The sequence below is a fragment of the Scleropages formosus genome, chromosome 4, assembly GCF_900964775.1.
Source record: "Scleropages formosus chromosome 4, fSclFor1.1, whole genome shotgun sequence".
In the NCBI taxonomy this organism is placed as follows: Eukaryota; Metazoa; Chordata; class Actinopteri; order Osteoglossiformes; family Osteoglossidae; genus Scleropages; species Scleropages formosus.
Window position 1 is genome coordinate 11798277 of NC_041809.1, and position 17837 is coordinate 11816113.

Consider the following 17837-nt stretch of genomic DNA (forward strand, 5'->3'; position numbering starts at 1 on the left):
GTAAAGTAGAAAAATCGTAAACCAAACCATTGTAAGTTGAGGAGCATCTGTACACTTCCATTTTTAGATGTTCTTGTTAAGATAAACATTCATGTGGTTCCTTCTCTAAAGGAATGGTCAGTGTGAAAACTACTTTCGTATCCCACACATCTACTTTATATGTGAATACTCAGCCTTTGGAGGCAGTGGTGGGTAACAGCCAGGTTGACTGCAACATAATCAGATGTCCAAATTAAGAATGCAAGACATGAATCTCAACAGTTCCCCAGCACCATCAATCTCAACCCTTTGGGTTCTCTTCCACTGGACATTCTGTGATGGCAGTGAGACAATAACCAAGTGTGATTAGATCCAGGAGGGAAAGAGTGCCGCCTTCTGGTCAGCTTTTCCTGCAGTATCACAGTTTCCCACCAAAGTGTGAACCCAACCCAGTTCTTTTTGGTTGTACAGGGTTGATGAGCCTTTGCTGTTGTCACTGTTGTTGTTTTTTTAGATCCCTGGACCATAGGTTTGGTTCCCTTGATTCCCTGTATAGCCTAAATTAGTTTCTTGTAACAAAATATGGTGCTCACCTTGACCTTATGGCATCAAAATTGTGATGTTATATTGACTTTTTTTTAGACTGCTCTTTTTGGGGGGGAATGAGTTCTCTGAAAAGCAACAAAGAAAATGACATTAGGTTTATACTTTTTCAATATGTAAAGTGTTGCAAAAAGGGTAGAGTATACACACACACACATTTTCTGAACCGCTTGTCCCATACGGGGTCGCGGGGAACTGGAGCCTACCCGGTAACACAGGGCGTAAGGCTGGAGAGGGAGGGGACACACCCAGGACAGGACGCCAGTCCGTCGCAAGGCACCCCAAGCGGGACTCGAACCCCAGACCCACTGGAGAGCAGGACTGTGGTCCAACCCACTGCGCCACCGCACCCTCTCGGGTAGAGTATATTGTATTATAATTTTGTCAGGGTGCTAATGTAATGCCTTCAGCAATTTCAGATAGATTTTAATTACTCATATTATTTTGTCAAGATATTATCTTTGCTTCCCTCCTCTGTATAATAAACTTTTGTAGATATATATAAAATTCTGGATCCTCCAGAAGAAATTATTTACGTTGTATCCCATTTTTCTGAGTTTGGTGTTGGGTTCTCAAAGTTTATGTTTTGAAGTATTGAAATACATAAGGAGTGGGGGTGCAGTGGCACAGTGGCACAGTGGGTTGGACTGGGTCCTGCTTTCCGGTGGGTCTGGGGTTCGAGTCCTGCTTGGGGTGCCTTGCGGCAGACTAGCATCCCGTCCTGGGTGCGTCCCCCTCCGGCCTTACGCCCTCTGTTGCCAGTTAGGCTCTGACTCCCTGCGACCCTGTATGGGACAAGCGGTTCAGAAAATGTGTGTGTGAAATACATAAGCATTTTACAGCTTTCTTGTGAAATATAAATACATAAACATAACATAGAGCTGCAGTTCTTAAGCAAGATAAAAACTAAATGGAAATATGTTTTATTACTAATTTGCCAGATGTATTCTTTCTCTAGTATTGGTGAATCAAGGAGAAAAATTCTTCATAAAATATAACAAATATGACAGGTTCATTAAGTTTTTTTTTTTTTTTTTTAACATAAAAGACGAAAAAAAGGAAGGAAAAAGTGTTCATAATAACACTCAGAGAAGTGTTACTTTTTCTGTCTACATCTTACATTACTTACTTTTTCACCCAATTTTTCCATGTTGCTATATGGCCATTTGACATTGTTTATTAGTTATGTGTATGTGCAGCTTGAATGCCCATGTGGATATGTTTGTTTTTTCTGCATCTAATCCCTCTGTGCCTGTCAAGGCCATGACCTCAGTGAAGACAAAGAGTAATAGAATTCACAGAAAAGCTGTTTGGGACCCAGCCTGCTGAGTAGTAATGGAGATTTAATCATGAGGCCTCCTTGCTTGAATTATAAACTCAATTTATCATAATACAACCATTAGCATTGGAAGGTTTATGGTCATTTGCTCCATACACTAGTCTGCTTGAGTAGATGTGTATTTATTAAACTTAATGGGTAAAAAAGACACTTAATGGCACACCAGACAGAGGGGGGTGCGGTGGTACAGTGGGTTGGACCACAGTCCTGCTCTCCGGTGGGTCTGGGGTTCGAGTCCCGCTTGGGGTGCCTTGCGACAGACTGGTGTCCTGTCCTGGGTGTGTCCCCTCCCCCTCCGGCCTTACACCCTGTGTTGCTGGGTAGGCTCCGGTTCCCTGCAACCCCGTATGGGACAAGCGGTTCTGAAACTGTGTGTGTGTGGCACACCAGACATGTTCCTTGTTGTGTGTTCTCAATTTCTTGCTAATACTACTAACTTTCACTCTTGTGTTACCACACAGGGTGGTAAATGTTAGCACAGCTACAACTCTAACAATTTATTTGTGAGGGCAGCTGCCTGGTGAATTGCCTAAGGGCTTTAAAAGTTCATTTCTCTTTGTTCCTCATCTGATTTTCTTCTCTCTTCACTGTCCACCTGCCTTATTTCTTCTGAAATGATCTGTGGTGAACTGTCTGCAAGTAATAGAAGCCGAAATGCAATTTCCCGAATGCCACTTGCTCATGCAATCCATCCCATACACAATGCAGTCTCATCCTACAGGGGAAACATATTTTTTTCAATGCACTGGAAGTATTTGTTCTGGCAAAATGAGAATATAAGAGTTAATCCTTTACGGCAAAGAGTTTAAAATGATGTACACACACACATACACACATTGTCCGAAACCACGGGGTCGCGGCGAGCCGGAGCCTAACCCAGCAACACAGGGCGCAAGGCTGGAGGGGGAGGGGACACACCCAGGACAGGATGCCAGTCCGTCACATGGCACCCCAAGCACTCAAACCCGAGACCCAATGGAGAGCAGGCCCTGGCCAAACTTGCTGCGCCACCATGCCCCCTAAAATGATGTACCTATTAAAAAAAAAATAGAGAAATTTGAAATCAGCAAAAATTTCATCCATTTTTAGGATCCGTAATTGTGGACCAAGGTGTAGAAAAAAGTAAATGATGTATATTTTATGATATAAATAATTTCAATTCTCTAAGCCTGTGCCTTACGCCTGCATTTTTATCTTGCTTCCCACGCATATTTTGTCCATGTAATTGAACCAGTGTTTTCACAGTTAATAATTTTCCATAATTTGGCAATCGAAAACACTTACGTGCACCTTATTGTAGACTTTATTAAGCGCTTAATCATGTGCAGTTTGTTTAACGTTATACACGTGTTCACATCTACACAGCTGTACAAGACTAAATGCTACATAGTCAATTACCAATCTGGAACTGGGCCTGACAGAACAGATCGCATGTGTACAGAAGCTTATAATGTCATTTCAATAGCACTATTAACCTTTTGTTCATTGTGACAAGGGCAGTCACAGTCCAAGAAGTGTTAATGAGCTGACTGATAATTGTTGTAATCTATCTTTTATCCATAACCAAGGGGAACTGGTTATTCTCCGAATTATATTCTCATTAAATAACCATTCACACTTTCATAATTGCCGTACAGAGAAACATGTTTCCTGCTGTCATCTTGTTTTTCTTTGTGCTGCACTTGGCCCTGGGAGAAAAAGCATCACTCTCAGGGCCTGTTGACTGCTGATCATACAGCTTATTGTAGACTTGTAGGCAAAGGGGTACGGATAAGGCATACTTTGTCCTAAAAGACTCTTAGGCCCAGATACCTCCAGTTGCAAAGAGTGTAAAGGATTCCACTGTGACTTTGCTGAAGATTAAACACCTGCTGGGGAAAATAGGGCTGTTTCTCCTGTACTAACACTGGGATTAAAGACAGAGGCTCATAGGGGGCCCACTGTGTTACAAAGACACAGAGCCGGGGTCTCTATGAGCTACTGGAGGAGAGAAGTCCTGCAGTGACGTAGTCAAAACAACAAGCTTTTTCATCACAATACACTGACCTGTGAAAGTTGTTTAACAGTTATTCACTCACTTTCTATAACTGCTTGTCCTGATTGCGGCAGTGTGGAGCCTATCTCAGAATCAATAGGTGCAAAGTTACCAATCCATCCCAGCGTAGCCACACATGCACACTCGCCTATCCACACTCAACAGGTAATTTTTAGACTTCCCAGTTTCCCTGAACTGCAAGTTTTTGGTCTGTGGGAGAACACTGGAATGTCTGGAAGAAATCTGCGCAGACAAAATGAGAACAACCAAACTCCACATAGACTGAGTTGAATCTTAGTGTGAAACCTTGAACCTACTTTGCATAACTGTATGACCAAATGACCAAATGCATTATTGCTACTGATGGGAATGTAACCTTGGTTACTCAATAATTGAAACTATCCAAATCATTTGCAATACTGTATGTGCGTTAAAATATTACATGATTTTTAATTTGTAGACAAGATATTTGATTTTCAGTATTATGGAATGGTTTTATTTAGTGTAAAATATGAATTAGAATGTCTAATAATTCAAATTCATTCAGAACTCAATTATATTATTCAAGTAAGAGTAGCAGCATAAATTATTTGCACAATATATTTTTCATTTTTTTATGCTATTATGAAGCGCAGCATTGCAGGTACTGATTTTAGGAAAACAACAAAAATATAGAGTGAACACCCACAACTATTATTGTTCCAAAGACCATTTATCAAAAAAAAAAAAAAAAAAAAAACATGGGTAAGCAGCAGTTAAAGCAATTCTAATCCCATTTCTCTCTATTTTACTTTGCACAGAATAGTCAACCTTTTTATTTGAAACAAGAACAAAAAGAGTTTGTAATTAAGGTCATTTTTATAGGTTCATGAGTTCAGAGAATACATTATTTGGACTGCAGCACATTAATTTTTATGGTGCGCTGCAGAGCAGAGTCAGAGGTGGTGACCCTGTGCAGTCAAAACTCAAGTGAAATAGGGGTGGTATGCAAACGCTCAGCAGTTGATAGGAAGGACAACAAAAGAAGGTGTCAGTTAAGACAGAGGTCCAAAGTTGAAGCACAAAGAGGTGACAAACAGGAGTACCAGGGGTGTTCTCTCTTAAACCTTCTTTTATGAACAGGGTTGCAGAGTGTTTAGCTTATTAATGAGATCAGATGGGACTTTTGCATTCCAAAGCCAATGATGGAGTTCAACAGTCATGCTAGATGCTATCCTTGGTGCTGAATTCAGACAATGAACCAATCGTCAGTCTCACTTTACTCCTCCAATGGCTAAAGCCTCTCTTGGCAACACACTCCTTAGCTTTCAGCTGATATTGATTGAATCATCAAAATCTGTGTTTCAACATCTTAAAGTTGTCTACAACAGAAATTAGGTGCACACTATTCTTGCAGCATGTTGTGTGTACAATTCCATCTTCCATTGGCTCTCTTTCACTACCTTATGTGAACGCTAAGAGTTTCGCTGACTTTGTCTGTGCGTTCCCCTAATCTTGAAAAGTGAAGAGTGTTGAATGTTGTGTTTAAGCAGTGTGAACTCCCTGTGCCATTGTGAATGCTTCAGAATTTGAAAAAAATGCAGCCTTTTGTGCAAAGTAACATTTTGAAGTGTAACATCAGTATTAAAGGTAGTAAAGGTAGAAGCACTGCCATTGCCATTGTTTTCCCAGGGAAGGTGAGATGTAGGCCTATGGCCTGACTCAGTTCACCAGTTGCTTTTAGGTCTCAGGTAATCTTTCAGGGCTCTACCGCATAATGTATGTTTTTGTTGTTATGCAGAAGAAATGTGCAGAAGCGAAACATTCTTGAAGGAGCATTTTGCTGCTTATTTGAGAATTTAATTGAATTATTGATTAAATGCTTCATGTATTTTTCAAAAAACCTTCTGATATAGGGGTTATTAACTTTTTAATAAATGGTTATTTTTCTCGTGATACATGAAAGCAGTTCATCACCTCGACACATGTGGAGACTACTGCTGTCCATCACTCACAGAAATACCTTTTGATGCTATTTCCACAATTCCCTGGGAATTTTCTTTTCCACACTTTTTCCATTAATTGTGTCAAGGTATTGATTTGCACCACTGCACTGCTAATAACAGGCTTCTAATTGTATAATTAATTACACTTTGCACAATGATTACTTGATGATTTCAAAGATTAGAGAGGGATAAACAAGGATGTCTGGAGGATAATGACTGAAATACTGGATAGCAACCCCTGAAAGTTAGGTAGTTACATACACACACACACACACACACACACACACACACACACACACACACACACACACACACACACACATTGTCTGAACCACTTGTCCCACATGGGGTCACGGGGAGCCAGAACCTAACCCGGTAACACAGGGTGAAAGGCTGGAGGGGGAGGGGGCACACCCAGGACGGAATGCCAATCCGTTGCAAGGCACTCCAGGCAGGACTGGAACCCCAGACCCACTGGAGACCAGGATCCGGTCCAACCCACTGCACCACTGCGCCACCATGCCCCCCAGTTAGGAAGTTAAAAGGTCACAATTTTAAATGTTATTAATATCAGTATTACTTCTCTCTGTTTAAATTTTATTTGAAGCAGAAATGGAGTAGAGTTTCAAGGATGAATTAGAAGTCCCTATGGTCAATTTAGGATTGTATATATTGTATATGCAAAATTATATGTTGTTATGTTTCCGACCGGGAGTGAGTCATCAGACCCAAGCGCAGCACAGAGGCACACAGGATTGGGTATGATCCGAGAGTCGTTGTCGAGAAACTAGCGAAGGTCACCGAGGAGCAGATGTTATTACGAGGACAATCCGAAAACCTTGAGTCAAAGATCATGCAATGGGTCGAGGGAGACAAAGAGAGTGAGGAGAGTCAGGAGAAGGAGGGTCGAGGAACAAGGACAGGGAGGTCAGGAAAGAGGTAAGCAAAACAATTCCAGAAGCGTGAGCAAAGAGTAAGGCTGAATGTGGTTCCGCATCTTCCTGCACTCCGGGCTGTCCTTTTATGCACCCGCACCCTGATCAGCCGCAGGTGTTCCTCGTTGCTGAGGTGTAGAGCGTGACAATATATAAAACAAAATTACGTTTTTATCTGGCTTAAAAAGTACTGAATTGAAATTATAACTGATTTCATTAAAACAATGCATCTCACTTATGACTGAAACAGAAACTGGAGCCTTTTGTTAGTCATTCAGCCACTGGAAGAACTAAATCAATAAGGACAATGTATATATTCCATTCAGTAGAACTATATAGAATTCCCTCACATTTCTATTTTACATATTTCATTCTGTTTAATCCGCTTCCTCAAAAGCTGGACATGAGAGCCTGCCTGTGGAGAGGGCACCTACAGCCATAGGGAAGCCTCCAGGCCTCCTGACTAGCACCTTTTATCATTGTCCCCTCTGCTAGCGATATTGTCCAGTGTCATTATATGGACGGTCCTGACTTTAGTCACTCAATATTCTCATTTCTGTGTGAACTAATTGCATTTTGTATCAAATTAAAATTGCTTATAGCTGTACACTGATAAAAAGAAATCCAAACCAGGGTATGAGTCCCACAGTATGCTGAATGAATTTTTCATGTTCATAAAATGTTTTAAAGTGTTACAAAAGTGTTTAATGGTTGTCCCCTCTGCTAACACAGCAGGTGGGCCAGCCATTTGAGTTTTATTGTTGATAATGGTGCTGTCATTGTAGTACAAAGAAAAGACTCTGTAGGAATTGTTATTTGCACTATAGGAAGAAGGTTGAAACGAGACAAATGCATCTTTAATGTTTAAAACCGTGTTCTGAAATAGCAGTTGTACTCAGTAGTGGGTTTAAGGAGGGCTGCCATCTCCATTTAAAAGTAATTTTTGTTTAAGGTGACATATCAATCACAGCTTATTAATCTTTTAATTAGCTTTCCCCTCTGTCCCTTTGTGTGTATTTTTTCCATGCATGTGACAGTTAATAGTGTACAGAAAGCAATAAAGCATTTGGAAATAATCTGGCTTCCCTGGCTTGAGACTGAGGCGAGTGGAAACTGAATCACTGAAAGGATACCTGCTCATGAATGAAATAGCTGGTGTGAAATCATGGCAAGCCCTGGCATTTAGCTGTATGCCCTTATCACCTAAAAGCACGTCTGGTGAACATAGGGTTGAATGGGATGATATTTTTTCAAAGGGTATTGGAGGACTCCGCACACCCCAAAGATGACTGAAATATTCCATTTCACATAGTCCTCACACCTCCAGGACAAACTACAGCAGGCATTTGGAGGAAAGACCACTCTTCCCTTTTAGCAACATTCTTTCTGTTTGTTTTCAGAAGAGTGCCACAGGGTAGACAGTAATTTAAAAGTATTAGTGCAGACATGATCAACACACTTACGATATTAACACATACACATTTACATTAGATGTATTCATTTTGTTTAAGGTGACATATCAAGCACAGCTTATAAATCTTTCAGTTAGTCTTCACATCTGTCACATTTATGCATAGAATACACAATCAACACACCCGAGATATTGCATATACACATAGAATGAGCACACACGTAGAATGCACACTTATGCACACAAAAAAGTCAAACCAAGTTCAGAGATTTTGTCTTTGCTCCTGCTGTGAGAAGAACCAGGCAGTTGTCACAGCAACCCTATATCAAGACTTTGTACTGTAATAGAAGCAGAAAAGAGCTATAACTGGAATAATTGAAACAAGTAATTTTTAACATAAAAAAACTGCCTGTATAAAGAGTAACTCTTCTCACGACATCTGGGACCAGTTACACATGATAGCTTTCTGTTTTGTCAAATCCCAAGTTAATTAATTTAGACACAAAGCACATGAAAGCAATTTTAACTACCAACAGAAATGTTGTTTCTTGTGGGTTTTTTTAGCCACAAGAGCCCAAAAATCTAGTAGATATACATATTTTATTTTCGAGAAACAACATTGTGGTTTACATTTTCTACTCAGCATATTTGTTGAAATTCATAACTGCCACTTTTGATACAGCTAAAGTGTAATAATCATGTGTGTAAAAATTATTGTGCAGTAATATTAATAATAATACGATAAATTAAAGACTACTACTACTTATTATTAATATTATTGGTAGCAGTATTCATAAATTAGTCTTTATTTTGTCTTAGTTGTATACAAAAAAACAATAATTATGCAAGTTGTTTGACTGGCACAACAATTACAGCAGGGTTACAAAGTAAATGCAACATGAATTACAACTGAAAATGTTACATAAGTTAATGTGTATTTTTCAAGCATCCTCATACCACTTTGTATTCAGGGAACCTTCTGAGTTTGTCATAGTAGAAGCCGAATAATTCACAGTGAAAAAGCTGCTAATTGCAAAACTGCGTTGCTGGTTTGGTGCATTTATTAACTGGGTGAGTTACAATATGTGTGATCATTTACATTTTAGAAAGTTTTTCAAGTGCAGCAATGGCTTTTCAGGAGAATCACAATCTCCTTTCCTTACTACAGTCCGACAGTGAATGAAGGACAGATGCCAGATTCACTGGAGCAAATCCAAGTAGAAGAGTCAGAGATGGTACTTTCACAGATCCCAAGGGCAGATAAACTGAAGCCTACAGTACAATAAGTCTTTTCAGTTCAAGGCTGAGGAGATGCATTCAAACTTTCATAAAGCTATCAACCTTCAAAGCACACACTTGTGCCTCGGATGAAATGCTGCAGTCTTAAAATAACCCGTTGAGCTATTTTCCTCTTCTTTGGTTTTTGATGTTTTATTCCTTTTTCTTTTCCATTTTAACTGCCAAGATCTTGTTTGTGAATGAGTGTTGTAGTTGCCTGAAGACAGGATGATCTGGGCAGTAGTAATGATGAAAAGGTTGCTTTTAACCGCGAACACTTTGGCGCAATATGTTTGGAAGAGAAATGTTTTCTGATTGGTAAAAAAATCTTTAGTTCTGGCCTCAGAAAAGCATGATTGTAAACACAGCGTGCTCTGTTTGTAGACTTCATTCCAATCTTACATCTTGAAAAACTTGCAATTCTTCTTCTTCTTCTTCTTCTTCTTCTTCTTCTTCTTCTTCTTATTATTATTATTATTAATGATAATAATAATAAGAATAATAATAAGACCATAGCTAAAAAGTTAATTTGAATTCTATGGTGCATAAAGCACTTTAAATTCTGTTTTATATGTATTTATCCCACCCCTCCAAAATGAAATAAATACACACACACATTTTCAGAACCGCTTGCCCCATACGGGGTCACGGGGAACCGGAGCCTACCCGGCAACACAGGGCATAAGGCCAGAGAGAGAAGGGGACACACCAAGGACGGGACGCCAGTCCGCCGCAAGGCACCCCAAGCGGGACTCGAACCCCAGACCCACCGGAGAGCAGGACTGTGGTCCAACCCACTGCACCACCGCACCCCCTGTATGAAATAAATAATAAATCAGATTTGCAGCCAAAGAGTGATTATTCAGTATACTCTTTGATGGCTAATGTCACATTACTGCTCTGAAATAACTTGACAGCTGGTCCTTTATGTTCGCTGACAGTGATCTGTGTAGTACAAAACTGCATTAATGCATCCCAAAATATAATTCTCAATATCTGAAATATAGACTGACAGAACATTTTAACCACTTTAGCGCTGTCTTTTTTTTTTTTTTATACTGAGGTTCTGTAAGAGGTTCAAAAATACAGACTAAAACCCTGTGATAATTTGTTGTGGCAAATAAGGCTGTAAAACTACTTCACCGTTAAAATGATTCCCTCCAGGGTGCATATGTGTCATGGTGGCGGGGCTCAGGAAGGTGACAGACTCAAGCGCAGTACGAGTTTCCGCTTTTATTGGAAAACAAGGAGCAGGCGAGAGAATAGTCAAGGGACAGGCAAGGGTCAGGCGATCGGCAAACTTCGTTGAAAGGACAAGACAGAAATTGTGGTCGAGTAGGAAACAGACAAAAGGTCAGTTATCCAGGAATTGTTGCAGCAAACGCGGGTCGAGTGGGAAACAGCAGTTGCTCATTACTGAGGTTCCGTGTGGAGGACCCAACGGCGTTGCCTGTTATCTGCCCTCTCATCAGGGTGCAGCAGGTGTTGCCGATGTGCTAGCAGATGGGGTCGTGACAATACCCCCTCGATGGGCAGCTCCGGACACCCTAGGCCGAGAAGGCTGACGCCTACGGGGACAAGGGGTGGGTCGCTCTGGATGGTCTCTGTGGAAATAAGTAATTAGATTGGGGTCTAAGCCATCAGGGGCATCTACCCAGGACCATTCCTCTGGACCGTGAACCTCACAGTCAATGAGGTACTATAACCGTCCCCGTTGTCGGAGGGAATCGAGGAAGGACCCGACAGTGTAGGTTCAATCTCCATTGACTGACACAGGAGAGGGCTGGGATGTTGCGATGGTTGGCTGGTGGAGAAAGACCCCGCAGGACTTCAGAAGGGACACATGGAAGGTGGGGTGCACTCTAAGGTGCGGAGGTAACTGCAGGCAATACGTTACCGGGGTCACCCTTCATAAGACCTTGAACGGGCCTATGCAACGGGGCCCGAGTTTCTTCGAGGGCACCTTTAACCGGAAATCCCACGGCGAGAGCCAAACCCCTTGCCCGGGCATGAACGTGAGGGTGCGCTGGTGGCGGTCGACCTGCCATTTATACGTCTCCGAGCTCTTACGCAGGTGCCAGTCCTCCACCGCAGGGACCTGGCTAGGAGGGGTCTCTCAAGGGAACAGGGCCGGTTGACAACCTAGCACACACTGGAAGGGAGAGAGTCCTGTAGCAGAATGGAAAGCAGCGTTATAGGCATTCTCTGCCCAAGGTAGGTACCAGGTCTATTGGTGCTGTCTCTGGGTGCAATAGAATCGGGGGTACCTGGAGACCTCTTGTTGTAGTCACTCTGGCTTTCAGGTGGTGCCCAGAAGGCCCTCCATAGCCTGGAGGTGAACTGGGGCCCCCAATCCGAGACGATGTCCTCCGGGAGCCCGTACAGCTGAAAGACTTGGTGGTAGAGTGCTTCAGCCACCTCTAAGGTGGATGGAAGCTTGGGAAGCAGGATCAGCCAGCAATCCTTGGAGAAATGATCCTCTACCGTTAGCACCGCTGTTTTATCCTCCGAGGTGGGAAGGTCAACCAGGAAATCCACCACAATGTGGGTCCAGGGTCGAGACAGCACAGGAAGCAGTTCCAGGAGGCTGGCGGGCTTCAATGACGGGGTCCAAGCTTGGGTGCAGGTGGCACATGCCTGTACATACTCCCGGACATCGTCTGCCAAGGAAGGCCACCAGAACCGCCCCTGCAGGAGAGAAAGAGTGCGCCAGATGCCCGGATGCCCAGCTTCGGGAGCTTCATGGGCCCACTGCAACAATGGGAATGGGACCCTCAGTTGGCTGGGCACATACTCCTTCCCAGGGGGTTTTCCTGGGGGCTCGGTCTCTGTGGCCTACTCGGTCTGCAGCTCTTGAAGGAGCTGCCACCAGACGGGACCTACGACACACCCCTTGGGTAAGATTCCTTCTGGCTCGTCACGACTGGGCTCAGGGTCATGGGTCCTAGACAAAGCATCTGCCTTGATGTTCTTTGAACTGGGTCAGTACGAGACAGTGAAGTTAAAACTGGTGAAAAACAGGGCCCAGCGGGCCTGATGGGCGTTCAGTTGGTGGGCCTTCTCGAGGTACTCAAGATTACAGTGGTCAGTGAGTACGAGGAATGGGTGCACTGCTTCCTCGAGACAGTGCCGCCACTCCTCAAAAGCAAGTTTGACAGCCAGGAGTTTCCGGGTTCCTATGTCATAATTGCGTTCGGCCGAGGACAACTTATGGGAAAAGTCCACACAAGGGAACAGCTTTCTTGGGTTCCCTTGCCGCTGGGAGAGAATGGCCCTGACTCCGATAGACAAGGCATCGACCTCCACCACGAACGGTAGGGAGGCATCAGGATGCTTGAGCACCGGGGCTGAGGTGAAGCGGGCCTTCAGACCTTAGAATGCCTTCTCGGCGGCATCACTCCAGGGTAGCTGGCACTCCTTATGCGCAGTGAGGGCCGAGAGAGGAGCCACCAGGGTGCTGAAGCTTCAAATGAAGCGATGATAGAAATTTGCAAAGCCAAGAAAGCGTTGGAGAGCTTTCATCATGGTGGGTCTAGGCCAGGCGGTCACTGCACAGACCTTCCAAGGGTCCATGGTGACTCTCTCCCAGCTCAGGACATAACCCAGGAAGGAGACCTGGGTCTGGTGAAATAGGCATTTCTCCTCCTTGACGTACAACTGGTGCTGAAGCAGCCGTCGCAAGACTGTCTGTACCTGGTTGACATGTTCCTCTGGGGTCCGGGAGAAGATCAAAATGTCGTCCAGGTAGACAATCACGAAGCAGTTGATTAAGTCCCCCAGAACGTGGTTCACGAAAGCCTGGAAGACTGAGAGAGCATTTGACAGACCAAAAGGCATGACCCAATATTCATAATAGCCCAGGGAGGTGGAAAATGCCATTTTCCACTAGCCCCCTTTCGGATACAGACCAGATTGTACACACTTCAGAGATCGAGCTTGGTGACAATGGTGGCTCCGTGGATACTTTTCAGGGCGGCTGTGATCAGGGTCAAGGGATGTGAGTAATGGACAGTGATGGAGTTCAGCCCATGATAATCGATGCAGGGATGGAGGAACTCATCTTACTTACCCACAAAGAAGCTAGCAGAGGCAGGTGAGGTGGAGGGTCAGATGAGGCCCGAAAACAGCGCCTCCGTGATGTACTCCTGCATGTCCTTCTGTTCGTTGAAGGACAGGGGGGTATACCAGGCCCAGGGGAGGTGTCATTCCCGGCAAAAGGTCGATAGCACAATCCCAGGGTCGGTGAGGGGGAAATTCAGCCACTGGGGTCGTACTAAAGACCTCCTAAAGGTCCCCATATTCCTGGGGCACTTCCACCGGGGGAAGCCCCGCAACTCCTTTCACGGACGTGACCCGGCACGGAAGCGCCAGGCAGGAGTACCGGCACCTGTCACCCCAGGTCACCAGCTCCCGGGTACTCCACCGGAACGTTGGGTCATGATGGACCAGCTAAGGGAAGCCTAGAATGATCGGGGTGTCTGGAGCACAGATCAGAAAAAAGGTTAGGTCCTCCCGGTGACATGCTCCTATCCTAATCTGGAGCGAGATGGTGCATTTTTCCAGCATGCCCGACCCTAGGGGTTGGCTGTCAAAGGCGCTCACACGCAACTTCACCTCACAGGTCTGGCGGGGGATGCAGTGCACTTTAGGGAACCCCATATCCATAAAACAACCAGCTGCCCCGGGGTCCACCAAAGAGCAGGCATACAAGAGGTGTCCCTCCCAGGCTATACAGACCAGTAACATCAGTTGACCCCTGTATTCCCCGGGACTCACCTTTGTTTCCCCGGGGGTTCCTTGGGGGGGCCGCACTGAACTGGCCGACCGGACGTGGCCCCGGGGAGCAGCAGTATAGGCACAAGTGTCCCAGAAGGCAACGCCTCCTCTCCTCTGGGTCCAGTTTGCTTTGGCCCACCTGCATCGACTCTACCTCCTCACCGGACTGTGGCGAAGGGGAAAAAGGCGACCCACTTTGTGAGGTTTGGTCCCGGTTGAGGTTGTCCACCACGATGGCGGTTTCCACAAAGCGGTCAAAGCTTCAATTCTCTCCCCGATAGGCCAGCTCCACTTGTTTCCGGGGGTTGGAGCCCATTTCAAAAGCAGGTGAGGAGGGCTGTGGAGTTCCAACCGCTCTGCTCCACCAGGGTCCGGAACTCGAGGGCGTAGTCGGCCACGCTCAAGGTTCCCTGGCACAGGTGCAGGAGATGGTCACTGGCCGAATAACCAGTGTTAGGATGATTGAACACTGCCTCAAACTTTTTCCGAAAGGCTGTGTAGGTCATCTTCGGGCATGTGCGCCACCCCGCTGTCGCCCAGGTGCGCACTGGACCGACTAGCAGTGCCACCACGAACGCGATCTTTACATCATCAGATTGATACATTAGAGTAGAGCAGGCGAACAATAGCTCCACTGCATCAAGAAACCTTGGCAATGCTCCGGTGTTCCATCATACCTCCCTGGGTGGCGATGTGCATCTCTGAGTAGGAGGTGCCTGGGAGTACTGGCGTAGCGCCTTCTTCGGAGGGAACAGGCTCAGCCTCCTCTGTGGGTTGGAGAACCACCCCGGCTTGGAGGGTGTTTATCAGCCCATTTAGTGTTTCTTTGAGCCATTTGAGGGTCTGTTCATGCACACCAAGAACGGCACCCTGCGATGCCAAAACACTCCGCGTATGGGTGAGTTCTGCTGAGTCCGGATTCGTGGCGAAACCTTCTGTCATGGCGGCACGGCTCAGGAAGGTGACAGACTCAAGCACAGTACGAGTTTCCGCTTTTATTGGAAAACAAGGAGCAGGCGAGAGAATAGTCAAGAGACAGGCAAGGATAGGCAAGCGTCAGGCAATCGGCAAACTTCGTTGAAAGGACAAGACAGAAATCATGGTCGAGTAGAAAACAGACAAAAGGCTGGTAATCCAGGAATTGTTGCAGCAAACGCGGGTTGAGTGGGAAACAGCAGTTTTTCATTACTGAGGTTCCGCGGGAGGACCCATCAGCGTTGCTTTTTATCTGCCCTCCCATCAGGGTGCAGCAGGTGTTGCCAATATGCTAGCAGATGGGGTCGTGACAATATGCCCCTTACTGTCAGTGGCTGTAAAAATTAATAGTCTGCATTTTCCAGGTAAATTTTGTTATATCCTTCTTTTAGACAGTGTAACTACAGCTTACTTTGACTTATAATACTCTAGTTTTTCAGTGTGTACTGATCCGTATGCATGGCCTTAATGGTACAGTCCTAGCTTCAACTTAGTAACTCAGTTCCAAGTTCATAAGTTATGTGCAAAATTCTAGTAGCTATCTCACCATTCTATATTATGTTTGGGCCATGAGACAGGAATGACCCCTCCATTGACATTCTTCTCTGATTAAGACCTGGAGAGCAATTCTCTACATTATCAATCTGGTGGTCAAGGAACTGGACTTGAAAACAAAAATCCCAAGGGAGTCAGCAGAGTTACCCTAACAGACGGTATTTATTCAGTAAAATACAGTTTGTAATCATGTGAAGTGCATAACCCAAAACTGCAGAAGTTTATCTTGGAAACACAGGGTAATAGGTAGTGCACAGCCTGGATGGAACACCAGTCCGTTGCACTGCTGTGGCACACACACTCATTCATTCATACACACAAACTACGACAAATTTAGAGCCATCAGTTCATTCACCTGAAACACATGTCACACCTGATAAAAGGAGAACATGCAAATTTCAGACGGATTCAGAGTAAGATTCGAATTCACCATGAAGACCATACCCAAGAGCTGTGACCAACTAGCACTACTTAAATACCTAAAAAAGTACCCAGCAGAAAAATATATGTTTATTTTTCTTCTTTTTTCATCTAACATAAACAAACTACACTGTGAACCTATTGTCCATACTTTAGGACTCTTTTCTCGCTTTTTGAATCACTGTACCTGAGTGTTAAGTGCTTAACGAGCCCTAAACTCAAGTGAGTCTTCTGTATCTAGCAGATGGATGTCATTTTACAGAACAGTGATGGAGAAATAAAAATGGTGTTTCTGAACATTCCAGAATTTCAAGGATGCAATAAATAAATATAAACATTCTATTACATTTATTTAACAGATGCTTTTCTCCAAAGCAACTTACAAGGAACTCTATGTAGTATTATCAGCCCACACACCTTACTCACCAAAGTGACTTACAGTGCTAGATACACTACTTACAATGGGTCACTTATCCATACAGCAGTGGAACACACTCTCTCTGTCACTCACATGCTATGGGTGAACCTGAACAGCATGTCTTTGGACTGGGAGAAGAAACCCATGCAGAGAACGTGCAAACTCCACAGAGGCTGAGCTGGGATCAAACCCACATTCTCTTGCACCACTCAGGTACTCTGAGACAGCAGCACTACTTGCTGTGCCACTGTGCCACCCTATGAATTGCTTTTATATTTTCTCATTTCATTTGACTTTGTATGCAGCACAAACAGAGACTGAACCAGAGCTGTAGCATATGAATAACAAAACATACTGTAAATGTGTATGATGTTTGGTTAGATATTTCCTTGTGCAAATGGTTGATGTCATGGAAACATTGTATTTTCTGTGTAATGTATGTTGCTTTGGAGAAATTTAGTTGAATTAGTTGGTGTTCTTACATGTTTTTTTTTTTAACTGCTATTCCATGTGTTTTGTGTCTGTTTAGTTTAGGTTGTCATTTGTGTCTGTTTAGTTTGCCATTTGTCTTTAACATTATTTGACTGGGATGTATTATGAGAGCTGTTCAGTTCAGTGTTTAACCAAGCTTGTCATGCAGACTATTAAGCAAATATGAGTCATTGCACACTGAGGCATACACTGGTACAACGTACATGAGAACCCTGAGGAGAAAATACCAATTTAACTGCGTGGAAATCTTAGTGACATTCACCTTTCCTGTCTTGGCTTCATCTCATCCAGAGTCTTTTTTATTTCCTTCTTTTTTTCTGAAGGGTCGAGATACAGTTTGAATGATATGCTTTGCTGAAACATGAATAAGGATGTTTTTTATAACTGACACATGCTGTTTTCCATTTATATTTCACTGTAAAATGGGAACATTCTTTTAAGATATGCTGTTTTGATCAATAAATTAAGCCAAAATGAGTTTTGAATTAGGGGGGGGTGCAGTGATAGGGTGGTGCGGTGGCGCAGTGGGTTGGACCGGGTCCTGCTCTCCAGTGGGTCTGGGGTTCGAGCCCTGCTTGGGGTGTCTTGCGACGGACTGGCGTCCTGTCCTAGGTGTGTCCCCTAGCCCTACACCCT

The 17837-nt window shown here is 44.1% G+C and overlaps 1 protein-coding gene across 1 annotated transcript in view; it reads left to right on the plus strand.

Annotated features, from left to right (window-relative positions):
* The window catches only part of LOC108932713 (glutamate receptor ionotropic, delta-1-like), a 284710-nt gene that overhangs the window by 244066 nt on the left and 22807 nt on the right, over nt 1-17837 (plus strand).